At 33.9% G+C, this 13,680-nt stretch overlaps 1 protein-coding gene and 1 non-coding gene across 4 annotated transcripts in view; both read right to left on the bottom strand.

Moving 5' to 3' along the window:
- Cntn5 (contactin 5) overlaps positions 1-13,680 on the bottom strand; it is a 1,085,282-nt gene that overhangs the window by 622,839 nt on the left and 448,763 nt on the right. The window lies entirely within an intron of this gene.
- On the bottom strand, positions 6,814-6,959 carry LOC111757681 (U4 spliceosomal RNA). Its single transcript, XR_002791969.1, has one exon. It is a non-coding gene; the product is annotated as a U4 spliceosomal RNA (small nuclear RNA).

Genomic DNA, 13,680 nt, shown 5'->3' on the forward strand with positions numbered 1-13,680 from the left:
AACTGGAAAGCCAGCCCATGAAAACATAACATCCTTCAGAGTTCCACTTGGCAAGTATGCCAACTAAATGTATAGTTACAGTGTCAGGAGTATATAATCTTTCTTGAGAAATAGAGGAAAGTGGCAAGGATTTTAAAAACAAAGATTTGTTTTCTAATCTGTTAGTCTCTGAGAAGAAGAACCAACTTTCTAACAGACAAAACAACACAAAAACCACTAAGGAGATCCAAAGAATCTTGGGTCATAAAGATTTCCATTTTGTGACAACTTATGAGGCTCATATTTATCCTCATATTTAAATATTCTTTATTTAAATAATATATGAAAACAAGAATCCCTTGAAGGCAGTTAAAATAAGAGTATTTGTGCTCACTTATTCTTGTTTGAATTGGATTTTTAATGATTTATTTAAAATTTAACCTACATTTTCTCAGAAAATTGGCACTCTGAATCATTATCGTCATCTGGCAGTTGAAACCACAAGGAGAAAGTACATTTAAACGATGTCTTTTTATAGGTACACAGTTAAACTGGGAATTGTAATTAATTCTTAGACGATATTGAAACAGCTAAGACAATCCCCTCAGGAACAATATATACTTTTGTTCTCCATTTTCATATTGAATCCTAGAAACCAAAATATTCATATTCTCTAAAGACAAGGCAAATGGAGCTAATAAAAAATATGAAAACAAGGCAAAAAAGCTGGAGAAGGTCTTCACGAAATACAGAATATTGTCATGAAATATTAGGCAAAACACCAAAAATGAGGTTTCACAAAATATAGAGGATGATGATGATGATGATTATATATTAGGCAGTTCATCTGATGAAATTTTATTCTGTGAAAAGAATCTGAAATTATGGTCTTAAATTCTTGACAAGTGGAGCTATAAAATCTCATTAAATGAAAAAGTGACTTCAGGGTAGACAGTGGATTATTTTACATCTTGAAGTTTAATCCAAATGGGTACTACTGATCTTTTCAGCACAATAATTGCTAACCCTGATAAAGTATGCAGAGGCTAGGAAAGAAAGTAAGAAGCTTGCATTCTGGGCAATGCCAAGTCTCTAATACGCTTTCCCCACATCACCCACCCTGTCTTCACTTCTAGAAACTGTGTCCTGGCCACCAAGCCTTTCCCAGAACTCAACGATGTTAATTTCATTGAGTCCTTTGGGACTTCATGGCAGTTGCTGAAGTTTTTCTCCACATTTTTTTCTTTTAATCAATAAATAGTTCTGAAAATTCTTGAGTTTATTATTTTCATATCATGCTATCAACATATTTAACTTAAAAGAAGGGTATTAATTTTTCGAAACCTTAACCTATCAATACAAAAGTTAACCATTGTATTATATTTGCAGACGTCCCCTAAATAATCTGAAAAAATAATTATACATTAGTACATTTAATTCATTTTTTAAAACATATTTATGATTTAATATCTTGATATAATTTTGAAAAGTTTTAAACTTATATCATGGTATATCTAATAAAGAAACATTAATTAAATATATATTATACCTTTAGGATCATTATAAAAGTATTTTTAGACCACCATGACTAGTTTACATAATTTTGAAAATGCTCCCAGTGTCTAAGAAATGTCATATCACATCAAGAAAATCAGTGTGATAAGGGGAGAGGCTGAGTGAATTCCACATTAGAAGTGCAAATAGGAATCATAGCAGTGCAGACCCGCATTAGGAAGCTCTGCTTGACAGACACCTTGACTGCTTTCTAGACTTTGCATCTAAGAGTCAGAAGTACAAGAAGTTGGTGAACATTAATTTGGACAATGACCCAAAGATAAAATATGCTGTATAAAACAAATGGAAACCATATTTGCTAACTTTTTTACTGTTTTTCATTTACAGAATTTATTTTATTTTCAATGTCTAAGAACTACACATTTTAACTTTTTGAATGCTGTAAATTCCAATTCACTTGAATCAAACTGTAGTTGTAATAATCTATTGGAAGGAAGCCAGCTAAATTTACGAGAGAGATTCCAGATAGAAAGAATTGTGTTCCTAGTACATACAGAAAAGCCCAGATGAAAAGTCTTGGAAATGATTAATAGGGGTGGCTAAATATTACATATCAGACTTGTCACTGCACAAGGTGAAAGAAAAACTATAGCCTTTATGTGGCAGCTGTGGAGATAAACTGCTTTAAGTTTCAGTCCAAGTAAGAGCTGCTGTTCAGCATCAGTTACGTAACTGGCTCTAGTTAGTTTCTTTGTGATCCTTCTCAGTCACCGCGCAGGGTCATGTGCCATACCGGATAACCAAGCACAGTGTGGTACCAGCAATTTGCCCCTCCTGCCCATTGCAAGAGTCTGAGTGGCACTTGCTCTATAGGTACACAATGGCTCAGTTTAAGCCTTTGGTTTTGTCAGAGGAGATTTTTTTGTCTCCCCTGGGATATTTCACAATTTTTGGAGACTTTAAAAATATAATTGTCACAACTGAGTGTATGCTGCCAGCATTTAGTAATCAGGGGCCAAAACGCTACTAAACATCATAAAATTTGTGTGACAATTTTCACTAAGAAAGAATTTTTAATTCAAAAAAATTATTAGTGCTGAATTGGGGAAACCTTGACCTGGATTTCATCACATCTGATGATCTGAGGCTCTTTCTGTGTCATTCTACTTCTTCCCCCCTTTCTTGTAGCAGGTGTCAGAGCTGCAGTGTTGGTTCAAAGTCTTTCCTCTCTGTGTTCAATCTCCTCTACGCTTTTCCAGGCATTCACTCCCCTATGCATATCAAATTGATTCAAAAAGTCTTATTTCTAGAATATGAAACACTTCTTCAATGCACGTTCTTTAATCATCAAAAACAGACTGGCCATCATACACAAGGTTAAGATAAAAATGAAAGCAAGATATGAGTTGTATGTCAAGAAACGTTTAAGACATACAAGAATTTCACAGCAAACAAAATGAAAATAAAATACATATAATATAATGGAAGTTCTGCACTATTGCAAGGTATAGGCAAGCATGTGGCACATGCCAGAAAATTCAATTAGTAAGTAGTTCATTTTAAATATGGAATCTTGAATTTACCAATGGAGGGGCAAAGTTATTCCTAGAATAGAATTGGCATGACTCTTCAGAAGATCTAATAGGTGATGAACGGTTAAAGTATAAAGCAAAGAAAATTTGACATAGTGTTGCATATAAATAGGCATTGTTTTTGCTTACAATCAAAACAGATTGTTTTTTTTTTTTTGGAAAATAGGTTTGCTAATATTCCTTGTGCTACAGAATAAATTCTGTATTGTTTTATGTACTTTTCAAGATCCTTCTGAAACACTTGTAGTTTGCTTTTTTCATACTTATTTTAAGTAACTGCAGAACATAGCTCGTTATTCATTCTTCAGTGAACACTTGGACATACATTACAGTTCAAAAATTCTGTTAGGTGAAAGACAGACACAACCCCTAAGCTCAGGTTGCTTGTAGCCACTGAATATTGCTTCTTTCAAAACTTAGGATGTTCCTTTGTTTATACTCCTAAACTTCCCTCCACTCTCTTTTGTCTATTTCATTTATAAACATCAAGTCTCACATCTCAAAAAGAGTTCTCTTTGAGCTCCACAATAATCCAAAACTTTGGGGCTGGGCATGATGATGCACAACATCTGTATTCCCAATACTCTGGATGATCACAGGTGGATCACTGCTAATTTTAGGCCAAGTTAGCCTGTATAGTAAGTTCCCAGTATCTAAGAAATGTCATATCACATGAAGAAAGGCCAACCTAAACCACATAGTGAGATATAGTCTCAAAATAAACAAATAAACTAACTTTTCTGTGCTTTTGTAACACTTTGTTTAACTCAAATTTTAATCTATGTTTGGACAGTCTAGCAGCTAGCAGTTTGGATTTATCTCATGATCTAAAGCAAACGTCTTTTTATACATACTAGTCATTTCTTGTCTGAACTGCTTGCCAGGAACCAAAACAAGTGCCTGGAATAGTTAGATATTAAATAAATTATCAGTTTGGATACATTTGTGCTCATATTTTCAGGAAAAGAAACAAGAACAGTAATTCAAATGTCCAAAAATACTGTGTGTAATTTTTGTTCTTTCTGTTTTTAGTTTTGAAAATACAGCCTAGGTTTAATCATCATTAGTTATTAGACACTTCACTGGGCAATGCTGTCTCCTGTAGATTTGCTCAATGGAGAACAATTTTAGACATCTTATGTATGTAATTTGTTTTTCACAGCATCCATCAAAATAGGCCACTTCGGGCAAGGGCAAGGCATGTAGAGGACAATACCTAGGAGCCTTGTTCATATTTTCTCAAATGAGCCAGGACAAAAAAGCATGTGTAACCTAGGAAAATTCTCCTTTTGTAAGGATTAGTTATAATTCTTTAATACTTTTGTAAGACAACAAAACTCATTTAAAATTTGAAATATTTTTCAAAAATGAGGATATTAGAACAAATCATTAAAATTAATGGATTTAAAGAATGATGTTATTGTTGAAAAATGATATAAATGATGCTAGGATACTACGAGTGAGAATAATGATACAAATATACTGGAGAAATTTATTATTATTATTTTCATCCATTAAGATTTTCAAATGCATCATGATTCCTTTCCTCAAGTGGAAATGAATGTAGTACCTTTGTAATTTAATGGAAAGAACATGGGATTTTGCCGAGCAAACAACTGCTTAAAATTAATGTATGACACAGCTATGATTTATACCCAGGAGAAGAAATAAAGGTCCGGTCTCTAAAATCTAGTCTTTAACTTAAAAGGAATTTTGTAGACAACTAAGTTTGCCATATTAATGTTACCAAGTGATGTTTAATAGTAAAATTATGTGAAGAATAGTATCATAATAATGGTTCCATTTTAACTTGCAGCATTTTAAAATGAAATATAACACTGTGATACATCCTAACTGCAAACTTGTCATTTAAGAATTTTTGATTTTTAGACTAGATCTGGTAATGAAGTTCCAATTATCTATGAATAAAGCCAGCCTATCTAAGAATGTTCTTTTATGGTAATTATTGCATGCCGGTTAAATCACAGAGAGATATTTTTCATCTGTAAAATGTCATGATGGTACTCTACCTCACAAGATTTTTTACAAAAATGAATTTATGCATGTGACCATGCTTTTTGGAGAAAAGGTCATATAAAAACTTGTATTTATTATATACAGAAGGCTGGGGCTTCAGAGTATAGGAAAGTGATTTCTGACTGTCTTCTTCTGACTTCCTATCAGAAAGGTTTTCCACTTGGAGACTGTGCCCCTAATTAATTTTTTTTTTAACTTGACCTGGATTTACACCTTTGTAGAAGAAATTTCAAGTAGTAATTTTCTTAAAGTAAATGAGTCCTCTTAGACATGTTAATATTTTCTTTAGAATTTATGTTTGCAACTATAAATTCCTGAAGTTAAATTAATCGTATTTTGAAACTGTACTTGTAGAAAAGATTAACTGTTCTTGGAAGCAAAGATCTATGAAATAGGCAAATAGTTAACTTTAAAATGTGGTTTCAAAGCAAAACATCTATTGTTTCAGTTACTTAGGGGAACACTCACTTCTCCAAAACAGCTATAGTGGCTTAAATGCTAGTAATTTTGTTCTTAGCCATTTTCCACTTGAATTACTCCAATATGTTTTTAAAACTGCCACGCCAAATGATATTAATGATGCAACAAATTAACTAGTATTATAGGAATGTATCTGTTATTTTTATGGGCATATTTAATTGTATGTGTTTCCTCAGGTTTCTAATTAAAACCAGTAGTAAAAATTATGTCTTTGTGTTTAAACCTGCAGTTTTAGACTTAAACATATCTCATAATTAGTACCAATACACAGGTAATTCACAGAGATATAATGCTACCCAATTAAAGTGGATTGGAAATCCTATTATTAGTCCTATTATTGAGATAGTCCTTTGTCAGCAGGAGGAAAAAAAAAAACAAGAAAATAAAGCACTGTAAGTGGAATATGTGCTGCTTTAGTTTCTTTTTGTAGATTTCCTGATATTGCAGACTAAATGTCAGGAAAATCAGGATATAAATGTTGGCATAATCCCAGGAAAGACTTTATCAGTTCCACTGGATTTAACACTATATTGAATATTGCATATTTTAAACAGTGTATCAAGCTTTTACTACAGATGTGAAGCACGAAAGGTAAAAAAACCCACATCATTTTGCAGTCCATGTGACAATTCACCACATAATGATCTTTAACTATTTTACTCAGTATTAGGCAGCCAGCAATTATAGCATTGAGTTCCCAGTCTCTAAGGGTAGTTCCACACTTCACATTTCAGTAGCAAATTGTATTTGACATTTAATTTAAAACCCAAGACACCATAACATGAAATCTTCTGGGCCATTAATGATAAAGCATTAGGGTGGCCTCCCACCTCCGTGTTGCCTGAGGCTGGCTCTGCTGTTTCCCACAAGGCTGCATCATTACTGCAGCATGGAGCCAATGAGTAGTGTATTCTTAATATACATGTGCAATCCAAACACGCAGGGTTCCCAGAGTCTTATCACTGACCTCTTAGAGATGTTTGCCAGTTTAGAATGCAGGAAAGTGGGAGCCCTATATGCTATAAGTTGCTTATTCAGTTTCTCATGGTGGTGGTGATGGTTACTATTTCGTTTTTTTAAAGAGAATAAAAAGATATAGATGGCTTTTAAAAATAAGAAAGAAGCTCTTAATATGTTTACAATCATTGTCTATTATGTCCAGAACAGATATAATTTCTTTTGATTGATTTTTCTTCAGTGAATTGGGTTATTTATTGGTAACACTGCTAAAATATGGTCATTGAAATTAGAGAAATTTAGATTTAATACATGGATGCATTGGAAACAGTTTTCAATTAGCAATAATTGTTCCTTGGATAAACCTCATTGGCTATGATAGTGCCATTGTACAAAGCTTATACCTGACTGTGTTGTATACTAATTGTGGATCCTTTAGGATTTTATTTAACTTCTTTAAGACAATTCATTTGCTTATGAAATGAGGATTTTGTTTACAAATTATTTTATACTTATATTTTCAAGATTGCCTTAAATTAGATTTTAAAATGTAGAATCCTATCATTTTAAGCAATATAAGATAGTATTTAAACACTCATAGCCTAGGTATATAACATGAAACTTTGAATTTCAGCTCTACTCTTTCCCAGAAGATAAAATTTGGACAGAAATCTCTGCAGAAATGGTAAAATACAGAACAATTGGACCAACCTAAGATCAAAATCCAACAGGACAAGTGTAAAGTTCTGTACCTCCATTACTGGCACCTGAGGCACAGCTGAAGTCCCAAAAGGGCATGGTAAGGCCAGCCTCCATTGCCATGCCAGATAACTTCTCACTTAGACTGGCTGCACTCACCACCTATAGATTTCCTAGGCAAACATTCCACATTACTGACATCTCAGACACTATGTGGTCTCTACTATACCTTTGCTTGCATTCCTGTAACTTTATCCATCCACTCCTCATGGGTATGCTTTCTAGCTTGTCAGATCTTCCTTTGAAATTTTAGTAAAAATCTTCAAAAACCCATGAATGACTCTTGAATTCTGTATGTTTAAATAATCAGCATCAAATGGATAATGCTAACATCCAGATTAGTTCAAACAGCAGCCAGCCTTCCTTAGACCATGGCTTCAGAAGCACCTAAGGGCCTGGATGATTCAATTTGGTGAAACGGATCATGGGGAACCAATTCACTATGTGACCCTTCTTGAGACTGATCCCATGGACTGTCTTCTCTAATTATAGGTTTACACTTTTTTTTTTAACCTTTCAGTTTGGGTTGGGTGGAATCTTACTAATTTTTGATAAGCTCTCAGGATATATTTTGTAACACATTAAAGTACTTGGTTTCCTTTAATGACATTAATCTATTAAACGATTATACTTCCAGTTTTTTAATGTGGTTCATTTTAGGCTCAAATATAAGTATTACAAATGTTTCTGCTATGCTTTTTGCTCCTGATTTTCAATATCATTCTGCTTAAAACGTTATCAGTATCAATGCCAGAGCCTGAGTATTGAACTGCCTTGAAATTTCTTCTCCCAGATTAATTAGATAATAGCTCATAAACTCAAACTCCTGCAAAATCTCAAGACATTGGTAAAATGTAGACAAGCTTTTACCAGAATTTAATTTGTATAGACTATAGTCAAATTTCTAATAGATTTTCCTTCTGAAACCTCCTAAGTCTGGTCTTTAATGTCTGCATTTTGATCAGCATTCTGATCTTCTGAACTCTAAACAGAATTTGTTACCAGGCTCAGTTTATAGCATTCCAAGGATTTCTCTCATCTCTACCCCTTTCCAAACTTCTCCCATAAAGCTGTTCCAAAGCTTTTCAAAATATATAGTCAGGTATACTCACATTACTCATGAAGCCAATAATCCACAGATCCATCACCAGTTTTCCATGTTAGTCTGCTTTTCATTGATAGGACATAATACTGAACACTCTCGAATTGATGGAGGAGAGGTTTAATTTGGCTCATGGTTTCAGATGAGTCTGTGTCTAGGTAGCACTAGAGAGGAATATCATAATGGAAAGGTGTGGCACCACTGTTCAGTTTGTGAAGATCAAGTGAAAAAACAGGGAAAGTATTCCAGAGAGGTAAGGACCACACATAGTACCCAAGGTCACAGATAATACTCCCAAGATCTATCAAAACACATCCTGAAGTGTGCTTTTTAAAGTCCTTGGCAGCTGCTATACTAATCACACTGACAACTGAATTCAGCTGTTACAATTATCTCCAGGTAATTAGCTTTATATTTTTATGTGTTATGTTATCACTAATATTTGAAAAATTACATTTATAAACTGCATCATTTATAAACACTTGCTGAAGAAATCACTCTAATTAAAACTACACAGAACTGGTTACTATTTTTAGTGAAATAGGTTTCTTATGATTCTAATGTTGATGGTTATATATATATATATATATATATATATATATATTCAAATAATGTCCCAACATACAGAGGAAGGATAAATTGCACTGTCATTTCATGAATAAATATTACTTTTAAATATTTACATTCTGAGGGTAAAATAAAAATATTACAGCTAGAATAGTTTAATATCTACCAACAAAATGTTTCACTTGTACTTTCTGTTATACACACGTATACATACAGACAATTTCTACTTCACCTCTACATTATCAGATCCATAATTTAGTATCCATCATCTGATATTATTATGTTTGAAAGGCTAGCAACCCACAAACTACCAATATTAACAATCAAATATGAATTTTCCTACTAGAATTTTTCTTTTTATACTCTAACAAATGAGGAATAAAACAATAAATGACTGTGGTGAATTAAAGAAAATTCTGAAGTGCATCACATGCTCATTGAATTCAATTAAATCTCCATCTGGTAGATTTTTTATATGCTTAACATAATCTAAAGGTAGAGAGAGCCAGAGACAGAGAATAGCATTTTATAAAAAATGTTGTAATATTTATTTGAGCTATAAATATTGCTACATTGCTGCCTATTACATTTTTGTTACAGGCTCCATGTTCAGCTCAACCTCTCACCACAGTAGCACTGTACAATAGAATTGCCTGTGTTGTTTTTAGGATATATTAATGCTCAATCCTCACTTTAGAGCAATTCAGTTAGAATCCATAAATGGAAATTTCTAGATGATTCTAATGGAATCCAAGAAGATTTGGGCAATAGTATATTGGGAGTCCCATTTCTAATGATAGCACTAATTCATGACAAAATGAAAGTAATGCATGTCTAGAGATTGGTTTCTCAAACTCATCGAGGCTAAAACTGAACTTAAATTTTCTTATCATGAAAGATTCTTCCTTCTATCTCACCCACCACATTTAATACATCCATAAATCCTGTCAAATATTCCTCATGATACTCTGTTATTTCAAATACATTTATCGCGGTTAGGTCTGAAAATATGAATTTTATGTATTAACTATGTGCTTTGTTGACTAAGTGACTAATGAAATCATTTATTGCAACATTTCATTTAGTTATGCTCAATCTATTCCTTCAGGCAGAGACGTGAAGCTGAGCAGTACTGCAGTTGGCTGCTAGTCAGTTAGCTTTGTTATCCATCAAGAGGAAGGGTACATACATGATGGGTTTTAACAGACTTACCAGTCTGTTAAGTGGTACAAATTAAGAGTTGGTGAAAAGGAGGACTTGCCTCCAACTTTCTCAGTTCTAAACTATAAGTACAATCATAAGGAATTTTCTCAGTCTCCTGGAGCCTGGAGGCCCAGGTGCCCAGTGAATACACTATCATTTCCTTTCTTTATCTTTCTCCCAGGTTCTGTCAAACCTCCTCTCCTTTATTTCAAGGAAGTCAGGGGCTGGGATTGGCTTCGTGGGGTTTGGAGCTATGTACACTGCATCTTTTGGCAACTGGCATTTCTCTACCCTCCCCAGTGACCAGTGACCAGAAGTATATTTATTCCTGATTCCAAACTGCTCTAACTTGGTCAAGACTACAATGTTCATTCTATTTCTTTATTTTTTTTCTGTTTTATGCATTTAGTTTCCATGAGTTCTTGTATTTTAATTAGTTTGATATTCTTTCAGTGAAACAATTATTTAGTTATTTTAAAAGACATGGTAAAATATGGGGTCTGAATTTTCTGCTGTCACTAAAGAATTTTCATAGAATTTTTATATTGTCCCTTTTAAAATGATGACCCCTTTTTTTTTTTAACTTTTGCATTACAAGAATGAGTTGCATTTCCTGACCTAGATTTATTCAGCCGTTTCCTTCAAGGATTTGATGTTTATTGCCGTTTCTGAATCCTATGGCCTTAGCTATTTGGCCATTGTTTAACAGCCATTATTTGACTTTTTTCTCCTATGTAGCTTCTGCTTTATTTTTGCCTATTTCCTCCAAATCTCAAAACCTGTTTGAGGCAAGTGATGAAACTTTTCAAGTCTGAGCCTTCATCATGCCTTTATGGAGTATATTTTTATTGGCATTTCCTTGGCACTTGTGCTGGCATTCTGTTCAGTTTCCCTTTCTAGGCTTCTGTGTGAGTCAAACAGCCTGTGAATGATAAATGTCTTCACATTTCGGTGGAAATAGGAAAACAGTTCAATCCGTGTCTTTTGTATGATATGTAGAAAAACAAGCAGGTTACTATGTGTCTTGGTTATTTTTTCATTGCTAAGTTGAAACACCTGAAACTCACAAGTTTCATCTCACCCTTTAGAGCTTTCAGTCCATAGTTGGTGGGCTCATAGGCAGGGTGGTATGGTCAAGGCAGAGAAGGAAGAGTCCACGGCTGAGCGGGGAGGAGGCATTCAGCTGCAGCAGCAGCAGCTGCAACAACAACAAACCTTTCTTTCCCTTTTATCTTATCCAAACTACAAGCCCTTTGGGTGGTGCCACTCAGACCTATGGTAGGCCTTCACATGATCCACACCCAGAACTATAACAAACCAATTAATGGACTAATCCAGTAACAAACACCCTAGACCCAGTATCACAAGCCTTAGATTCAGGCATCTGTGAAAAGTTCCAAGTAGGACAACATTTGTCAAGACTTTTTTAAAATTCATTTTGAAGAAACTATTTATATATTTGTATGATTTGTGTGTGTATGTGCATGTATATGTGTGTGTGTGTGTGTGTGTGTGTGTGTGTGTGTGTGTCAGGGCATGTGTGTGTTTGTGAGGTCATGTGTGCCTGTGTGTGTGTGTGTGTGTGTGTGTGTGTGTGTGTGTGGTGTGTGTGTGTGTGTGTGTGTGTGTGTGTGTGTGTGTGTAGTGGCTATTAAATTCAGGGCTTTCACACAAAGATACTTCTGTACTACTTTTTTAACTTTTGCATTTTGCAATGAGGTCGATACACTCGATACACTTCTAAATTACTCAGGGTAGGCTGGAACTCAGTTTTCTTACCTTAAGACACCAAGAATACTGGGATTATAAACAAGAAACTATTTTTGAAATTATGATGCCATTTTAAAGAGATCAATTGCAGAAATTGACTGGAGTAATATTTAAACTAAGGATAGTGTTAATATCCTTTGTGTCCACAGTCTGGTAATTTTAGAATAAATACAAGGTCAGTTAGTCAGGTATCATTCAGGAAACCCTAAGGACAAGGAATATCAGCTTTGCTGAATAAATGTTAGATTATAATCCTCACGATAGTCAACAGTTAAGTGCAAACATTCCACTACTTTAGATACACTGTCTTCCCAGGGGAGATGGTGGGGGCTTTGCTTTTAGTTAAAAGGGCAATGGATCTCAGGAGATATCTGACATGTTAGCAGGGTTACAATGAACACACAAGTAATTGGGCACTTTGTTTTTCTGCACATGCTTAATTACAAATGCACAACCTGTTTGCTTATTTACTCAATTGTGAAAGTGGTAAAGGGTTTTTCTGAATAAACAATGGAGCGTTTTCATGACCTAGAAAGAGAAACTGGAGCAGCCATGTACATCTCTGTATCTTTTTATCTTAGACAAATTTTACATATTGACTCATACAGCATCATGTTCATTTTGAAATAGTAACAAATGCACACTTGATGTATATGTAGGGATCTGTTACAAGTAAATAAAAGCAAACAAGTACGTAAACACATATGATAGCATGATTTATAATAATAAGTGCTACATAAATTCTTATTTATATCTCAATCAATGATCGTGACAAGGCAAATTGCCAAAGTGTGTCACTTGTTCATTAGTTCTAACACACACTTAGGCAGACATTCATCACCATCAAATGAAGCCACAGCAATCCAAACTGGCCCCCATGATCTGTTTGAGCTATTCTGGTATAACCATTTCATATTTTTATAAAACCTGTTCCGGACCTCCCTATTTCAGATTTCAGTAAAAAGCATGATTTCTGAAATGAAGTCATCTAATGAAATGAATGATGTATTTGAGTTTTTCTAAGTATCAGAAGAGACCACAACATAATGGGAATGTCTTGGTCCCCATAATCCGATTTATAAGTCAATATAGAAGAGTTCTACTATGAACCATTTAAAAGCTCTCCCTTTCCACACTTTTTGCTTATATATGATGAAAGCTTATTTGTTAATAAACTTATTGGAAAGTCTTCTATTAACAGACCAGGTTTTATTGAGGTTTTACAGTTGGTTATTTTAAATGTATCAGAAAGTATATTTTGTCATAAATCCAATGAGTTAACTGAATCATCATCAAAGGAAAATGCTATTGGTATAAAAATTAAACTATGAAAACAATAATGGCTTTCAGAAATAGAATAATTTAATATAATAAAAATAGAATCATTCCTTTGGTGTGTATATGGGCCTCTGTGTGTGTACCTGGATGTGTATGTATCTGTGGGTGTGCCTGTGTGTATGTGTGCTTTAAAAACTCAGATTACTAAAACAGTCTTTTCTGTTTTAGTTAAAGGAAATGTCTTAGAAAAAATTATCCAAAAAAAATACCAGGTCAGTTGTGTTTCTGAACAGAAGTTTATGGTCAAGTCTCTATTAAATTCATTTGTTTTTTGCCTGCTACTAAACCTACATTCTTCTTTTGTTCTCTTAAAGTGGGCCCACTATTTCACTTTAGCATGTTTAGACAGGTCTTCATGTATTTATATTTATTACCTTTCTT

The sequence above is a fragment of the Cavia porcellus genome, unplaced genomic scaffold (genome assembly GCF_034190915.1).
Source record: "Cavia porcellus strain 051 isolate PalLab524CR breed Dunkin Hartley unplaced genomic scaffold, mCavPor4.1 scaffold_9, whole genome shotgun sequence".
Classification (NCBI taxonomy): domain Eukaryota; kingdom Metazoa; phylum Chordata; class Mammalia; order Rodentia; family Caviidae; genus Cavia; species Cavia porcellus.